Source organism: Pelodiscus sinensis, chromosome 13 (genome assembly GCF_052426305.1).
Source record: "Pelodiscus sinensis isolate ZL-2025 chromosome 13, ASM5242630v1, whole genome shotgun sequence".
Taxonomy (NCBI): Eukaryota; Metazoa; Chordata; order Testudines; family Trionychidae; genus Pelodiscus; species Pelodiscus sinensis.
Window position 1 is genome coordinate 25,838,446 of NC_143064.1, and position 16,278 is coordinate 25,854,723.

The 16,278-nt window shown below is 47.2% G+C and overlaps 1 long non-coding RNA gene across 1 annotated transcript; it reads left to right on the plus strand.

Moving 5' to 3' along the window:
* The first annotated feature begins 623 nt into the window (after positions 1 to 623).
* Positions 624 to 15,836, plus strand: LOC112543576 (uncharacterized). The gene is made up of 3 exons (XR_003086808.3): positions 624 to 945; positions 1,654 to 1,779; positions 12,331 to 15,836. It is a non-coding gene; the product is annotated as an uncharacterized LOC112543576 (long non-coding RNA).
* Positions 15,837 to 16,278: the final 442 nt, after the last annotated feature.

Here is a 16,278-nt window from a genome sequence, read left to right on the forward strand (position 1 = left end):
GGAGTTAAAAGGTATGTCCCTAATTTTCTCAAAAGTCCCTCTTAATACCTTCCCCGTGTTGGTGAATCCTTCAGGAAATAGAGTACTAGAGCAAAGGGCTCCCAGAACCAGAGAAGATGAGCCTTCGATCCCAAAGAGAAAAGTCCAAGCCTCAGGCATCAGAGCCAGAGAGAGAGACCACTGACTGGATGACGGGCCTTTCAAGCAGGCTGGACAGTGGGCCTTTCCCCAGGGTTTTTTTTTTTTTTTTAAACATCCTTGCCACAGGATGTAAACTAATCTCTGTATTTAGCTAGAAAAACAGCTCCTCTCCTTGCATTCTGACTCACTTCCCCTCCCACAACAATGAACTGGGAAAAGCTGCCAGGTCTCCATTCTCCCCGACTTGTTCCCAGCCAAGTGGCGTCTTTACGTCGATTTTCCACATCTTAAGTATAATCTATCAGCTGCTCCCCAGCCAGGAGTGAGACGCCTATTTCGGCTTCGTGCACCAGAGAACTTGGCCATTCTCAGGCCCACCTCACTAGGAGTGAGGTCATGCCATTGTCTAAAGGAGGTGAATGGCCGGCTGCCATGTGGGAGGGGCAAGTTGGCCTGGCCTCCCTGGTGTCAGATCCTGTCACTGTGGTTGATGCTAAGTTCAAATGGCACCTTAGAATTCCCCAAGAAGGAAAGAGAAATGAAGTACTAGTTTCCTGAGGTTTCACAGACTGAATCTGGCAGAAGATAAGAGCTACATTACTAGGCACACAGCATGGAGGGCAAACAGATCACAACGTTTTAGGGTGGGATTTTCAAAGGGCCCTAAGGGTGTTAGGACTAACTCGCACGCTGACCTGAAATTGAACGCACACTCAGGCTGTACTGGAGACCCTGAAGAAAAACATTGAAGCTGGATCTTTTTCAACCCATTACTTTTTGCAATACCGTATGTATCTGTACAAGGTAAGGCAAATGAATGCTAAAACCTCATGCTTCTGGGCACCTGCTCTCTCTCAGAAAGGGTCAGGAAGGAATTACACCCCTTTCCTTTCCCATTTCACTTCACATGCTGCATTTCATGGTTGGGGTCTGACTTTGGGCTGAGCACCTGCAACTCCTATTAAAATCAGCAGCTAAAAGTTTGGAAATTCCTTTAATCCTTTTCCACACAACTCACACCTGCATTTGCAACCTGCAGACTTTCATTGTGGGCTATGCAGTCATGTTTTGATTCCCATGGTGGTACATGCTGGCACAAATGCTAGGCTACTCTTTCCACACTCCTTCTGCCTGGTACCTGGCATGCTGCAGAGCAGCTGCTAACATACCCACTGCCCCATCTCTTTGTTTTCACAAATGAAATCATTCACCTTGTGCAAGTCCTCTGAGACATAAGACATACAGCAAAGCTGAAGGGGCAGGAGCTATCTCACCAAGTCTCTAAAAATAGCATTGCTTGGGGAATCCAAGAAGCTGAGAAGCTAGAATTTTTATAATAACCTAGCAATACAGCATGAAACATTTATGCTTGAGCAGAGGAGCAGCACACATTTTTACTCTGAAAGAGGACAAGTAAAAATTGCTTTCTCACTCAGCAGATCTTCCTCTCAGAGTCACAGCAGCTGCCTTTATTGACTAAACTTAGTTTTCACTCTTATTTATTCCCCTTAGTACGGCAAACTCAGAACACCTGCAGGAAGGCAAGATGGATTCTGTTCTGGCATGTGTACCATCAGCAGTGTGGTTAGTGAATGGAAAACTGCCCTTGATGCCAGTAGTCATTGGATCAGGCCCTGGGTAAGGAACAATGTTCTCATGAAGTACAGTATTAACAAATAACATACTGAAGCAGCACAGGAGAACTGGGAAGTGCAACCAAACAAAAAGTGAACCTGACCAGCTAAGTAAAAAAAGGGATACAACATTAAAATCCTTTCTGTTTTAATCATCCAAGATAAAGGGACCGATTTCTGATACACTGGACAACCACATTGGAGATGGGGGAACTCCATAGGCCAGAACGCTGGAATTCAATGGCTTTTGTCCTGCCAGATTGACAATGGATGACCTGTTGAAATCTGGCAGAGATGGGGGTCTGAGTTTTGTTACCATCTGGGGCATGGCTAAAATACTAACATTAGCACCTGGATGTTGGGCTCTATGTTCTGCCATTGCTGAAAAATGTCCTTGTTTCTTAAAATTAAGTTTTGGAGGCTGCCGCTGTGACAGAGTTTGGCTCCACAGCACCCCTCACCTTGTGGTGCACCAGGACGCTACTGAGCCAGGCCTCTGGGCCTCCAGTAGTCCACCACAGAGTGGTCCCTTAGCCCTGTAATGAGGCACTCTTAAATCCCATCCCCTGCTCACATTAGGAGTCCAAAATTAAAAGAAAGCTGTATTTTGAGTTTTTGGTTATCTGATGAATTTTCAGCAGTAAGCCACCCTTCTACTTTTGTAGGGCCTGTCTTCAAACTAAGTGTCTGTCAGAGCCCTTAGCCACTTGTAACAGGGCAGGGCTCAATGCTGCGGCACCTCCTTCTGGCTGCTCCAGGATAGGGATGTAATAGGCTAAAATAGGATAATTGATTAACTGATTAGCCGATAAGCAAAGGCTTATAGGTTAATGCTATAGACTACACACATCCTCACCCTCCTTGCCAGTCAATTTTTTAGCAGGCTGTCCAGCAGCCCAGCTCAGTCCTGCTTGTGACAGGTCCGGGACCCACCCACCCCTGCTGCATCTCTGCATTTAAAGTGCATTAGGAGCTAGGTGAGCAGGCAGCACAGACTAGCTCCAGCTTGCACTGGGTCTGGGAGCACAACCCTCCTGGACAGATGCTGCTGCCGCTGCCACTGCCACACTGCTACCACTGCCACTGTATCAGAGGCAGCAGCAGGGGGCAACAGTCAGTTGGTTTGGGAGGGGAGCTGGTTTTTAAACTGGCTCGCCTGGCAGACCAGCTCCTGCCTGGCACCCTGCACTGCTGCCTCTGATACAGAAGCAGCAGCACAGAGTGGCTGTAGATTCCTCGGGAATGGGCCCAGAACACAGTGGCTGCCAGCCCTGCCCCCTGACTATAGAATAGTCGACTAACAGATAAGAATTCATGAGGTTACTCGACTATTCAATTAACTGATATTTAAAATCCCTACTCCAGGGAATTAGTTTATATATGGAGATATACACCATCTCATAGAGCTGGAAAGGACCTTGAGAGGTCATTGAGTCCAGTTTCCTGTCCTAACAGCAGGACCAAGTACCATCCCTGACAGATTTGTCCCAGATCCCTAAATGGCCCCCTCAAGTATTGAACTCACAAGCCTGGGTTTAGCAGACCAGTGCTCAAACCACTGAGCTATCCCTCCCCCTGGGGCACTGCCTGCTGGCTGATGTTTCCCCTATCCACAGGGCACCTCCTGCTGGCCAAAGTCTCCCCCATCCACATTCCATGCTTACATTCTGGACCTGTGTAGCTCCCAGAGTGTAGTGTCCTCTCTGGGACACTGCCCTCCTGCAGTGCCCACTACAATGATCTCTTGCATTGGTCTGGGCCTCCCCCTCCAGGGGTTGTATCAGAAGTTCTTGGCCTCTACTGCCTCTGTGTCCAGCTATGGTCTCCAAGCCTAGGTTTGCTCTGTCTGACTGGCTTGCTCAACTCCTTATATACTTGGCTACCTCAGCAAGCCACCTTCTGATTGGCTCCTGAAGCCCCTCTCTGATTGGCCAGGGCTCTATGCAGGCTCCCTCCAACCTGCTTTAACCCCTTCTGGCCATCCTAGGGCAGTTACCCCACCACACTCATCAACCAGAAAGCTCATCCAACTGGTCAGCCATGTCATACTCCTAATCATAATCAGTTCCCCTTTCTGGTCAGCCCCCAACTGAACTGCTCAGAGCAGAGGACTCACCTCCATACCATAGACAAGGTGCAGGGCAGAAGGTCCGCCTTTCAATGACAGCTGTCCCAGCAAGCCCTGCACGCACACACACATGCATAAAAACAATCAGAGACCAAAACCGTTCTCTCCTGCCAAAGATTTTCAATCATTTGCAGTGGCCTTCACTGGGCTGGTGACAAACCCAGGACAGAGATGCATACGGGATGAAAATCTCCTTTAAACACCCATTTCAGCCACCTACAGTGAAACTGCCATGGTTCAGTTCTGTGGGGGCCTTTGACCCATTCACCCTTGTATGAACTGTTCCTAGAGGGACTGTTTGCCAGATTTTCCCAGAAAAGCTGCAGGGTCTCCGTACAGCTCCCCAGGGCTAAGGCATATGGGAGTTCAGTTTTAATTAAAGAAAGAACAGAAAATATCAGAGCCCCTTCTTCTCTCTTACACCAACCGAATGGTTGATGCTCCCAGTAGGATGCCCATGGTTACTGCTTGCTTAGGCGTCAGACCTACTGACCCACATTCAAACCAAATCAATATATTATTTACGGAGTCTGGGGCTCCAGCTTGCATTCAGCTGCTGGAGGAGCACTTGTAAAAAGCTGCTTGTCACATTGAAGAACTAGACATGCGGAAAAGGAGTCCATTTCAGAGAATCTGCAGATGAACTTACCACCTCCTTCCTTTTAAGCAATTCCCCCAGGCCACATGCAATTTGGAGTTTAACTAAATAAAGCAAATCGCATGCAGAGAACCGCCAGGAAAGTAGTGGGAGTAAATGGAAAGTCAGCTTTAATGGGGTGTCTGAATGGGCAGCCATGGAAAGTGACTGCCCAAAGTTTCATGGTTGATCAAATTTCTGAGCTGAACTCTGATCCAAAAATACCCCGTGGATTTGCTTTTCTCATGTATAGACTCCAGTATCATAGTGAAAAAAGAAAGAAAAAAACCCAGAAGACAAAGAAGGAAAGATCCTAAATCAGCCATTTAAGAGTCAGATAAGTGATCCCAAACCAAAGCCAGTAATCTGAACATCTCTGGCCTTTAAGAAAACATAGGCCTGGCTTCATCTTTAACAAGGACAGTTTCATGCCAGGTGCACACAAGCTTATTGGTTAATGTCAGCATGTTTGTTTGTTAAAGAAAAGAATCACACCTGTTTGGTGAAGTCTAGGGAGTTTAGAACCCATATTGCCTCTGAACTCCAGAGCCAACATGGCTGGTTTGGAAGACTCCGCACTGGAAGTGACATCAGCAGTGAGTTCCAGAAGTTCTGGCTTAACAGAGCAGCGTTTGCTAACAATGATTCCCACACTGAGACAAACCCCAGTGGGGCAGCCATGCATGAGACTGAGCTGTCACAGACATGTCAGTGAGGCATACGTTACATTGGTTGGCAGCTCATTTGCAGCAAGCCTAAAATACTTTTTCAACATTGCATCATGAATGAATCTAAAACTATCAGCTTCCTCTCTCTATTTTGGCCTATGTTTTGTATTGGGAACCACTTCCTACCCTCACTCCCTTTCTTCCTGTGTGGAAGGGTGATCTTATGAAAAGAGCATGGTATGAGGAATCAGACAATATGGGTTTTGATCCCATCCCTGCCAAAAATTTCTTAGGTGGCCTTGGGCAGGTGAATTGCCTACTCTGTGCCTTACTTTCTTGCTCAGTAAAATGAGGACAGTAATACTACAGGAGTCAATGAAAGCTGAGTTAGTCTCAGCAAGATGGGGCTGTGATTTTGGTATGGTTCGCTATATTCCCCAGGGACGGAGTGAAGTTGTACAACCCTTTAAAGGACCAGTTTCTTTGTATGTTCTATGACCGTCTGATTATTTTCCTACCAGTTTGTCTTGAACTGTGGAAGACAAATGTAAATGCAAGTCCATCTTCCATCTACCGGTGCTGATTAGAAGCAGACCCAGAAGGTGGTGTTTGTGGCTGGATACAGATTTTGAGCAATTTTAAGTCTGGGTTCAGAATTCTCATCTAATCAAGGTTTAGTTCCCATTTGGATTTGATGGTACTAAAAGCTAAAACTGCTCAAGATATTTCAGTGTCAATAGTGGAAATTACAGGAGATTAGCTACACTCTTGAGATTTTCACCAATCTGAATTGGATTCTGGAAACAGACCCCCTTCTGCACTTGTATCCAGCCTGTGACAAAGCTCAGTGGAGTAGCTGGAACCCAGTGTTTATATCTAGACACTCTCCCCCCAATAGATTTTGAAAGGACTCATACCTGAGGCTCAGACGCCAGTACCAGAGCGCTATTTCTTTAAAAGGGTAGTGTACAATTGTTTTTTGCAAGTTTAGATTACAAATCAGGTTTCATTTTAAACAGCTTCCCTGTATCTTCATATTCCAATGGTTTAGCGAGTAAATTACTTGTGCAAGTCCATTGGTTTGGCATGGATCCTTTCAAATAGTTCACCCTACCAAGCCGGCAGAATATTCATTATTTCACAAAAAGAAGCGCAGTATCTCTTATTCCCCCTTAGAGGTCACCCTAGCATAACAACTCATACAGCTCATGCCTTCATAAAGTCCCAGTAAGAGGAGTTAGGTTGTTCTCAAGGAAGAGCTTGCAACTCCAAAAGCAGTCGCTCTAGGGGTTTGTTAGAGTGGTGGTTTTCAAACTTCTTTTCCAATGACCTAATTGAAGAAAATTGTTGATGCCAGCGACCCAACATAATTTGTCTAGAGCTTAGGCTCTGGTGTGGAGTAGAGGATGAGAGCTTCGGGCTGTAGGAAGGGGCTTGGCTTTGGTGGGTAGGGTGTCAGGTCTGGGGCAGGAGGGGCTTATCCTGAGCTCCTTCCTGCCTCCCCTGGCACTGCAGACCATGCTGTGCCACAGAAGCAGCCAGCAGCAGGTTCCCAGCCAATGGGAATGCAGAGCTAGTGCTCAGGGCAGGAGCAGTGCACAGAGCCTTATGTACTCTTCTCCTCTCCCCCTACTTCCCCAGAAGCCAGGCCTGCTACTGGCCACTTCTTGGGTGCAGCATTGTCTGTGGTGCCAGGGCAGGCAGGCAGCTGCCTTAGCACTCCCACTAGTCACCCTGGCAGCAACGAGACCCAGTGCCTGACACGCCATGACCCAGTACTGGGTCGTGACCCCTAGTTCAAAAACCACTGTGTGAGGGGATTTGTATTGGGTGAGCAGCACTGTTTCCATATGCAACAACTGAAGCCCCAAATGCCTGCCTAACAATTCAGCTAACAGCTCTCATTAGATCTGCAGAACAGGCTGGGGTTTTACAGCAAGGCTTAAATTTGAAACAAACATGTACTGCAGCTGGACCACAGAGAATTATGACTCAGCCTTTGCTTTCAGACTAAACAGCTGGCTGTTTTAGCACATGCAACAGCAGGTTGTGGTTTTAGCCCTAGAGGCTTTGTGTTCAGTCCCTGCAGAAAACAGGAGAGCACACATCCATCAAGGTGTTGTAATGGCCCCATTGTTGTCATTTATTCACTGCCCTATTGCAGACTGTGATGCCTAAAAGACAAATTTTTACCTGCTCTCTCTGGCCTTGGCCTACTGGCAGGTGGAACAGGCTGGGGTTTTTGAGATGCTGGCATAAGTGGGAGAGTTTTAGTGCTAGCAACAGATAGACAGCCTTGGAGATGGAAGTCTCTCTGGCTATAGCATGGGGACAGCCTGGATAAACAGAATGTGGCCTTTCCCCACATGCTGTGCCTTCCCTCCCCATCCAGAAGTGTGGGAAAGAAGATGGCATGGGCATGATGGCCCATTCAGTCCTTTCTCCTAATTGGCAGGAAGGCCAATTAGTTCCAAGACAAGGCAGTGCTTGTGGTGTGAACACCTATCCACTAGCAATTGGACCCTGGTACGCTATGTAGTTCAGAAGTAGCCACAAAAGAGCTATCAAATGGCAAGAACTTTGGGGCACTACTGATTTGATCTGTATTTGAATCACTGACCTAAAGTTTCATAGCACAGAATCACAGATTTTAAGGCCAAAAGGGGGACATCTAGTCCTGAACAAATAGATGAGAGCCTGCACATCCCTTCAAATCGGTATAAGATGACAAGGTGCTGATATGGAACCAAGACATGCCAAGGTGCGATAATATCACCTTGGCTCTTTTTGTGCCAAATCATTCCTTCTTGGGTGGAATATATGCAATGTGTGCAGGCTGCTTTAACATAACAGGCTAGCTAATGAGCATGTGCAGTGGTGTTTTCTAGTTCAGTGTTTCTCAACCTTTCTTATGAAGTTCCCTTTTCAAAAAAAAATTATAAGTACCCCCAGTACCTACAGTTTTCAGACACACATTTTTTTCTACCATTGCAATACATTTGTTTAAACAACTTAATTGTAGCTGGGTAGGCGATGAAATTTTGGGGTGTAAAAAGTACAAAAATAATAAAATGCTGTAAAACTTAAAACAAAAATTCTGTTTTCTCCAAATTTCAGTTGTGTTAACGTACCCCCCAGACTTCTCTCGAGTACTCCTAAGGGTACTCGTACCACTGGTTGAGAAACACTGCTGTAGTGGATGGATGGAGAGCTGCTTCCCCATGGGTCACAAACTCTGCATTATTAGCAGCAAATACTTTAGCTCAAGGGCTAAGTTGCTTTAGAAGCAGAAGTATCTGAACTCTAACCCCACCAGTACGGTGACTTTCCAAGTGGCCTCGGTGTACAGCGCAAGAGGTCTGAAGTCCTAAATTTGTAACAGGAAATGGGATAGTTAGTAAGAAATATGTTTATAACTTAAACATTTACTAAGATAACATATGGGGAGATGTGAATTAGGGCCTTTTCCATCTCAACAAAAAATGATCCTGTCTGACAGCCTGTCTTTCCATCCCAAACCCTCATAGTGTCTCATTAAATCAGGCCATAAAGTATTAGGGGAATGCAAACAAATCTGTTGGTTGGACTTGTTTCAATACAAAGCCAAAATAAAGCCCACATGGTAATGTGCAAAGGAGAAAGGGAATTAACAAACTGCTGCTAAACAAAAGGCCTGGCAGGAAGAATAGCTCACCCCACCAAGCCAATATGAGAATCCTCTGACAGGGAACGTGAAGCTTTCTGACCACACCTCGCCTGCTCTGTTCGCATACTTAGCAATAGACGGTTCCCAAAGCAATTCATCTTCTCTGCTCCTGGGAAAGGTGGAGCATTAAAAAGGGGGAGCCAGTGGTTACAAGTTAGAAATGGGGAGGCCCTGCAACAGCTATGCCTTTATCTGCAAGTGGATCAAATATCCACTGTGACCATGTAGAGGACACCAGAGCTTGCGCTATAAATTCCTAAAAGAACCCAGCAAAGAACCCAGGCCAGGGATGCAAGGAGAACAGAGTCTGATAAAACAGGTGTATCAATGGTAACAAATAATGGGGAACAAACAGGCTGATACTTACTGTCATGTTTCCTTATTGGCAGAAGTGAGCTCAGGATGTTAGTTCAGATCCACAACTGAAACTCTTCAGATGTCGGGAGGGCCTTGGAGCCAGTGTTCCAGTTTAAATCAGCTCCTGCTGGCTGACAAAGTCATTACAGTCAAGGTCATGTGGATGCAAAGTCTGCACATCGACTAGTTCTGTTCACAGACACTCCTGCAGAGGGATGCAGATGCTGCGCCTCGTGATAAATTCACCCTAAAGTAACACAATGTCCTCCATGCTAGAGAACTTCCTTTGTGAGGCAGGGTTACCTGGGGGAGCGCTGGCCACTGCAATTCCAGTGGAGCTGTGCAGCAAGGGAAAACAGCAGGGGTGTGAGATTTCTGCACACCTGGCCCCGATCCTCCAGTGGATCCCTAGAATGCATTGCTTTTCCCATGGGAAGGGTGACTCCTCTTTACCTTTCCAACACAATCAAAGGAAGAACCTCTGAGGGGAACTCACTTCTTTTCTTCCTTCCTTTTTTCTTTCTACAGATGAATACAAGAGTGAGCTGAGCTGGAGCAAAACGAGGCACACTCTAATGTGCCATGGAGATAGAGCTCCTGAAAGAGCTCCTCATGTCCCCCAACACCAGATGCCCTGCAAGTGTTTGTTATGCTCACAGGGATGGCACTGCCATTGTTGTGTCTCATTGCAAAGAGCACTGTGAAAAACAAGGGGCTAGTTGTAGAACAAAGGGAACCTGAAACATAAAATTAAGGTCCAGTCCCTAGTGGGGATACAAGGGCTTCAGATGGAGCTATGATGAGCATCACCTCACATTTGCCTCCCCCTGCCAATACACATGGCAACAGCAGCCCCAGTGAAACAAAGCAGAGTCTGGTAAAATTGGAAAGCATGTGGGGCTGGCTTGCAAGAATAGGAATCACACAGAAAGAGGATGGCTAAGTTCCTGTAGATCACTGAGACTGACTGCAATTGCCTCTGGCTGCCATCTCAGGTGTGCTTGTTGTGGTCTCAGGTAAATTCAATATAGGAATGGGAACCAGGATTCCTGACTTCTAGTCCCTCTTCCCTCCACACACTCCAGTGCTATGTCACTATCTGACTTAGGGATAGTGATTTGCTAGTGATTTGCTTCAGTTTCCCCATCTCTGAAACAGGGAACAATGACAACTCCTCTCCTTTGCAAAGCGCTGAGGTCTGCAGCCAAGAAGCCCTATAGAAGTGTAAAGCATTGTTATTCCCAGTTGCGGTGTCTGCCAGCAGCATGCTCAAGGAACACAGCTGCCAGAGTGAGCAACTGCAGATGTTAAGGACAGTGCAGACTAATATATTAATCATTTCTCACTCAGGAGTAGCTGCCCATTGGTTTGAGAGGGCTTTGTTGAGCACGAAGATGGGCGTGGGGGCGGGGTTTGACTAGCAATGTTTTGCCCTGCTCTGCCACAAAAAAATGCCAAGAATTGAGATGGCTGCATTGTCTGTGATTAGCCCGGACACAAGGGGACTGTGGACAGTGGCTGCTTCTTGTCCTGAACATCCGTGGGATAAATTCTACCCTTCAAAGTATGCACAAGTGCCAAAGGCAAGTGAATTAGCTTTCTGTGTTTATGGAAGAGAAGAATTGGGCCCAGGATAACAGGCCATTTGCACACACAAATATCTGTAGTATACTCTACTATAGACAGAAAGAATTTCTTTTACTTAGGCTGTGTCTAGACTACATCCCTCTTTCAACAGAGGGATGTAGATTAGACACTTCGAAATTGCAAATATCCCACACTTCATTTGTCATTGCGCTCTTTCAAACAGAACCCATATTGTCTGATTCCTCATACCATGCTTTTTCGAAAGATCCTGTACTCCTCCAAAAATGTCCAATTTGCAACCCTCTGTTGAAAGAGGGACATAGTCTAGACACAGCCTTTGAAGGAAAAGATAGAGACCTGGCTAAATTAGTGTTGTACCGGAAGAGAAATTACTTCCTAACCCTAGCTGGTGCCCCTCTAATGGATCAAGAGTTCCAGAATTTTTAATCGTAAACTGTGTCACTGCCAATAGTATCTGTATGCAGAGGAACCATCAAAACTTTACATGAACCACATTCAAGTATTTATTAGCCCACAATGTATTGATTCTTCAGATAATAGGAGACTTCGGTGTCCAGGACTGCCCACCCAGTCTCATCAGAGTGAAATACATTTAAAAATACAACCTTACAAAATAAACCCCTATCAGGCAGTAATAGAATCTGTCACTCTGGTCAGGCATCAACTAGATTTATTTATAGCAGCACTCAATTCATTCTAGTTCATTTAACTTTCCATTAATTCTCGACTTATTTTATAATTAAGTTCACCAGAACCCACTTGCAATGAAGCAAGCAAGCAGAAAGAGGACAGCTGCATGGATAGGTTTTGCCCACTAGGGGGATTGCTTTCCTCAGAAGATTGAGCTGTCTCAGTCTGAATGTCAAGTGCTTGGTTTCTTGGGGCATGTCTACATTGGGGAGTTATTTCGAAATAACAAGGCAAGTGTCCACAGTATGGTATATGTACACAGCAGCATTATTTCGGAATAATGGACGTTATTCCGAAATAACTGTGAGAGCGTCTACAGAGCAAGACCGTTATCTTGAAATAATTTTGAAATAACGGGTGGCTTATTCTGGATTCTGTAAACCTCATTCTATGTCTGACACTCACACACACCGCCCCCCAAAACTCTGCCCCCCTCCTTCCAGTGGGCAGAGATACAAGTCCTCCCCCTGCAGGATGCTGTGACTGACAGACCCAGTGTGTGCATAGCACAGAGGCAAGCCCAGCCATCCCATGACCCCGCTTCTGCATGCAGGATCCCAGTCTGGCTGGCACCTTCCCATGTCTGCTTGTCCCCAGGATGTGGGATTAGTGAGGCTCCCCCCTGGACATCTGTGCCCCACAAGTGGCCTTGCTCCAAACATCATCTGAAAGGAGAACTATTGGTCTCAGCTCACAGATGAGGGCAAGGCTTCAGGCACAGTGTCTCCAGGGATGACTGACCTGCTCTCTGTTCCCCATAGCCGAACCAGCTGTGAGAGGAGGGAGGTTGACACCACCCGGCAGCCTCCTGACCCTGAGTGACCCACTGGTGCAGGAGAGCCCAGGAGGAATTCCAGCAGGAGCACATCTCCTCACTGTGAGCCCTGCAGCACACCCTGGGCAAGAGACTGGAGAAGGACATCCAGCTATGGCACGGGAGATGCTGGATCAGGGCCACACCATCTGCACGGCTGTACAAGCGCTCATCACTGACACAGTGCCTGCTCCACCCCTTGCTGCTGCTCCTGCCCCTGCTCCTGTCCCTCCTGCTTCTCCCCCTAGTCCCACCCCATGGCCACTGAGGTCCCCACACCTGAGGTGGTGGGACCACTAGAGCCAGGAGCCACTCCCAGCCTCAGCCCTGAGCCTCTCCTCCCCCTGCCTTCTCTCCTCCCCTCTCCCAGGTTCTTTCCCCAGTCTGTCCCCAGTTATTTCTACCCCTATTTAAAAAACATAGATGGACCATCGAAAAATATGTATGTATACAGATGCCCTGTGGTCAAGGGCCCGGAAGGGGATGTGGGTGCTGTCAATACACTCACACTCCGCAGTTGGGGAAGCCCATGTTGGCAAAGGTGGTGACAATGGGGTCAACAGCACCGAGGTTGATGACCCTGTGTAGCAGGATGGTGTTGATGGCCCTCATCACCTGTAGGAGATGAACAAACAAAGAATCATAGGATTGCCAGAGTCCCTGGAAAGTCCCTGAGCTCCTTCCTCCCCACCACACACGAGGAGCAACCCCCTACTTAGCCTATCCCCCGGCAGGCCTCTGTGAAGTTGGGACTGAAAAACCTCCTGGGGAGGGAGCTTCCACTTCCAGCAATCCCCCCTTTCCCTAGGATACCCCTTTCCAACACTTCACCACCCTCCTGGGACAATAACTGAGAGTGCCATATCTGCATGACCAGGGCCCCAACAGTAGATCTCCCCACGCCGAACTGGTTACCAATGGATCGGTAGCTGTCCGGTGTGATGAGCTTCCAGATGACAATGGCAACCCGCTTCTCGAGGGGGACTGTGGGTCACATGTGAGTGTCCCATTGCCCGAGGACAGGGGTGAGCCACTCACACAGCTCCAGAAAGGTGCCCTTCTGTGTGTGGAAATTCTGGAGCCATTGCTGATCATCCCATCGCTCCATAACGAGCCAGTCCCACCAGTCGGAACTGGTTCCAAGAAGCCATGGTGGGGTCTAGCTGCACGCTCTGCGCCCACAGAGAAATGATGAGGTTCTCTGAGATGAGCTGGGGGTTGAGTTCCTGTGAAGCCAGGAAGGCAGCTTGCAGAAACTGCTGCAGCATGACAGATAAGAGCTGCTGAGTGGTAGGTGGCAGCTCCGGCTCCATGGCTAGAGAGCGGAGGTGTCCGCAAGGGCAACCACAGCCAGAAAAGGAATGGGTTTGCTGTCTTTCAAATAGGCAAAAGAGAGGAGCCTGACACATGGCTGTACAGGAGTGTGTGTGGGGAGGGCGTCCCTTTAAGCTCGAGCCTCAGATAGCATCAGGTAGCAGCTCCAGGAAGTAACTGCTGTCCTGATCCCCTGCTTCAAAGTGGCCTTAAATGTGATTCAGCGCTATTTCAATGGGCATTTGCTGTGTAGACGCTCTATTTCAAAATAAGCTATTTCGGCGTATTTCTTCTGAAATGGTTTATTCCAAAATAAGCGTGCAGTGTAGACGTATCCTACCAAGCCTGTTATTTTGAAGTAACAACCCCTGCTTGTGAAGAGGAATAAGCTCATTTCAAAATAGTTATTTGGGGAGTTATTTAAAAATAACTTATTTCGAAATAACCTGGGACTGGAGACATAGCCTTGATGTTTTACAGCTTTTCTCCCATTTCGTAAATGCCAACCATCGAATTAACCTGCAGCTGCAGGTTATGGTTGCAGTCGTGCAAGCGAGGCAGATTTGCACCAAGTCATTGGTGGGATGGAAGAACCAAGGCCACTGCAATAAGTCATGTTGGAGATTTAGGCCTAGTTTACAGTAGGAAATTAGGTTAGTATCACTATGTCATTCAGGCATAGGTACTGATTCCATGGGTGTCCCAGGGCTGGAGCAACCACACACACAAAAATAGTGGACACTTAGCACTCCACTGAGAGCCAGCATTCAGCTCCCCCAAGTGTCTCCTGGCCACCGGCAGCCCTGCTGATTCGCTCCTCCCCCTTTCTCCCAATGCCTCCCACAATCAGCTGTTCCAAGGCAAGCCGGAGGAGTGGGAACAAAAAGAGGCAGGGAAAGAGGTGGGGGCAGGAAGAGGTGGCGCAGGAGTGGTGGCAGGGCCTGAGCAGGGGTTAAGTACCTCCGAGCAAAGGAAAAAGCTGGTACCTATGATTAGGGATGTGAAAAATCCACTCCCCTGTGCAACGCAGTTACACCAATCTAACTGCTGGTGTAGAGAGCAGTAGGTCAGCAGGAGAATTCTCCCGTCCACCTGGTTACCGCTTCTAGGGGAGGTGAAATACTTGTGCTGAGAGAACCCCCACCTCAGGGTAGGTAATGTCTTCACTGAAGCACTACAGTGGCACTGAGCTAGCAGTACAGCTGCACCTTAAATCTAGACAAGCCCTCAGCAGGCAGCGACCTTCCCTGTGAACCTGTACTAAGCCAATAGGTTGACATATATAACCATCCATTCAACGTGATACACAGCCCCCGCTAGTGACTGGTCCACAGAGGATATGAGTCTACAACAGCTAAGAGCCAGGGGATAGAAGCATTTGATTTTGGGGTTGAGACACCTCCAAAAGGGATCAATATCTAGACAAGCTAGGATGGTGGCTGTTACATATACTTATGACATCATGAGGGGCACAGTGCTACTGTTGAGATCACCAAAAGACAGCACCTCCAAAAAGGGATTTTAAACCAAAAATGTTAAGAATATTGACCTGGTCCAATTCCAGTAGAGGCAATTACATCCTGCCTCCTTAGGCTTCTCATGCCTTCTCATCTTATATGGTTTCTCCTCCACTTCCTGTCCAAAACCGTTGCATAGCATTGCTGTGCACTCAAACAATTGCTATGTTACACCCAGGAGGTGAGTGCATTTCAGGAATGGGTAGAGTTACTCTCTTTCCTTTGGCCTAATTTTTCCTTCTGTTTCTCCCTTTCCCCACCTTCCTGGCAGCCAAATGGGACTTTTTAAACCACCCCATCCCACCCCCACAGTTTGTGCTTCAGGCAAAAGGATAGTTTTTAAAATCTCTCCAGCATAAAACAAAACCCCACTCCCAGCACTTTTACTAAAAATAGAAATATTAAAAATAAATCATGAGACTACATTAATTCCTTGTGAGAAGCATGTGAAGGTTTTGAGTCTGTCCTCTAGATGGCTGTAGGGAATAGACTCTACTGCACTGATAGAAACCCAGATGCTGACAGCAATGCTAGAGCATTAGATATTGTTGCTATAGCAATCTCAGTCCTGAACCTCTCCGCTGCATATGAGTGATTTCTGAAAGATACAGTTAGGAATAGACACCGCCTAGAAGAGTTCTTCTGGCTGCTGCTGCTGGAATGGGCAGCGAACATAAGCTGGCTGGAACCTGAATGTAGTTAATGCATCTGTCCCTGACCCATGAGAGGTCAGGACTTTGTATGCAATTCCTTGTGGAAGCTTGAGCATCCTCTTAGTTACTGCAAAGCTACCAGAAGGGATTTCACCTTATGGTGTCCTCGGTGCCTTTCCCTGTCCACTAAAAGATATACACTAGTCTCTGTGTGAGATGAACGTCATCTCCATGGGAACGGAGCAGGAGGCCACAAAGCCCACAGCACTACAGAGGAAATTAAATTATCTGTCCCAGCAATATAACCCTCCAGGGCATTCAACTGTCTGGCAGGACAGTCAGGTTCAGAAGCAGATGTAGAAAGGGCTATTGTTTGGGGATGTTTGTTCAGATTGCATATAGGCTGTATAG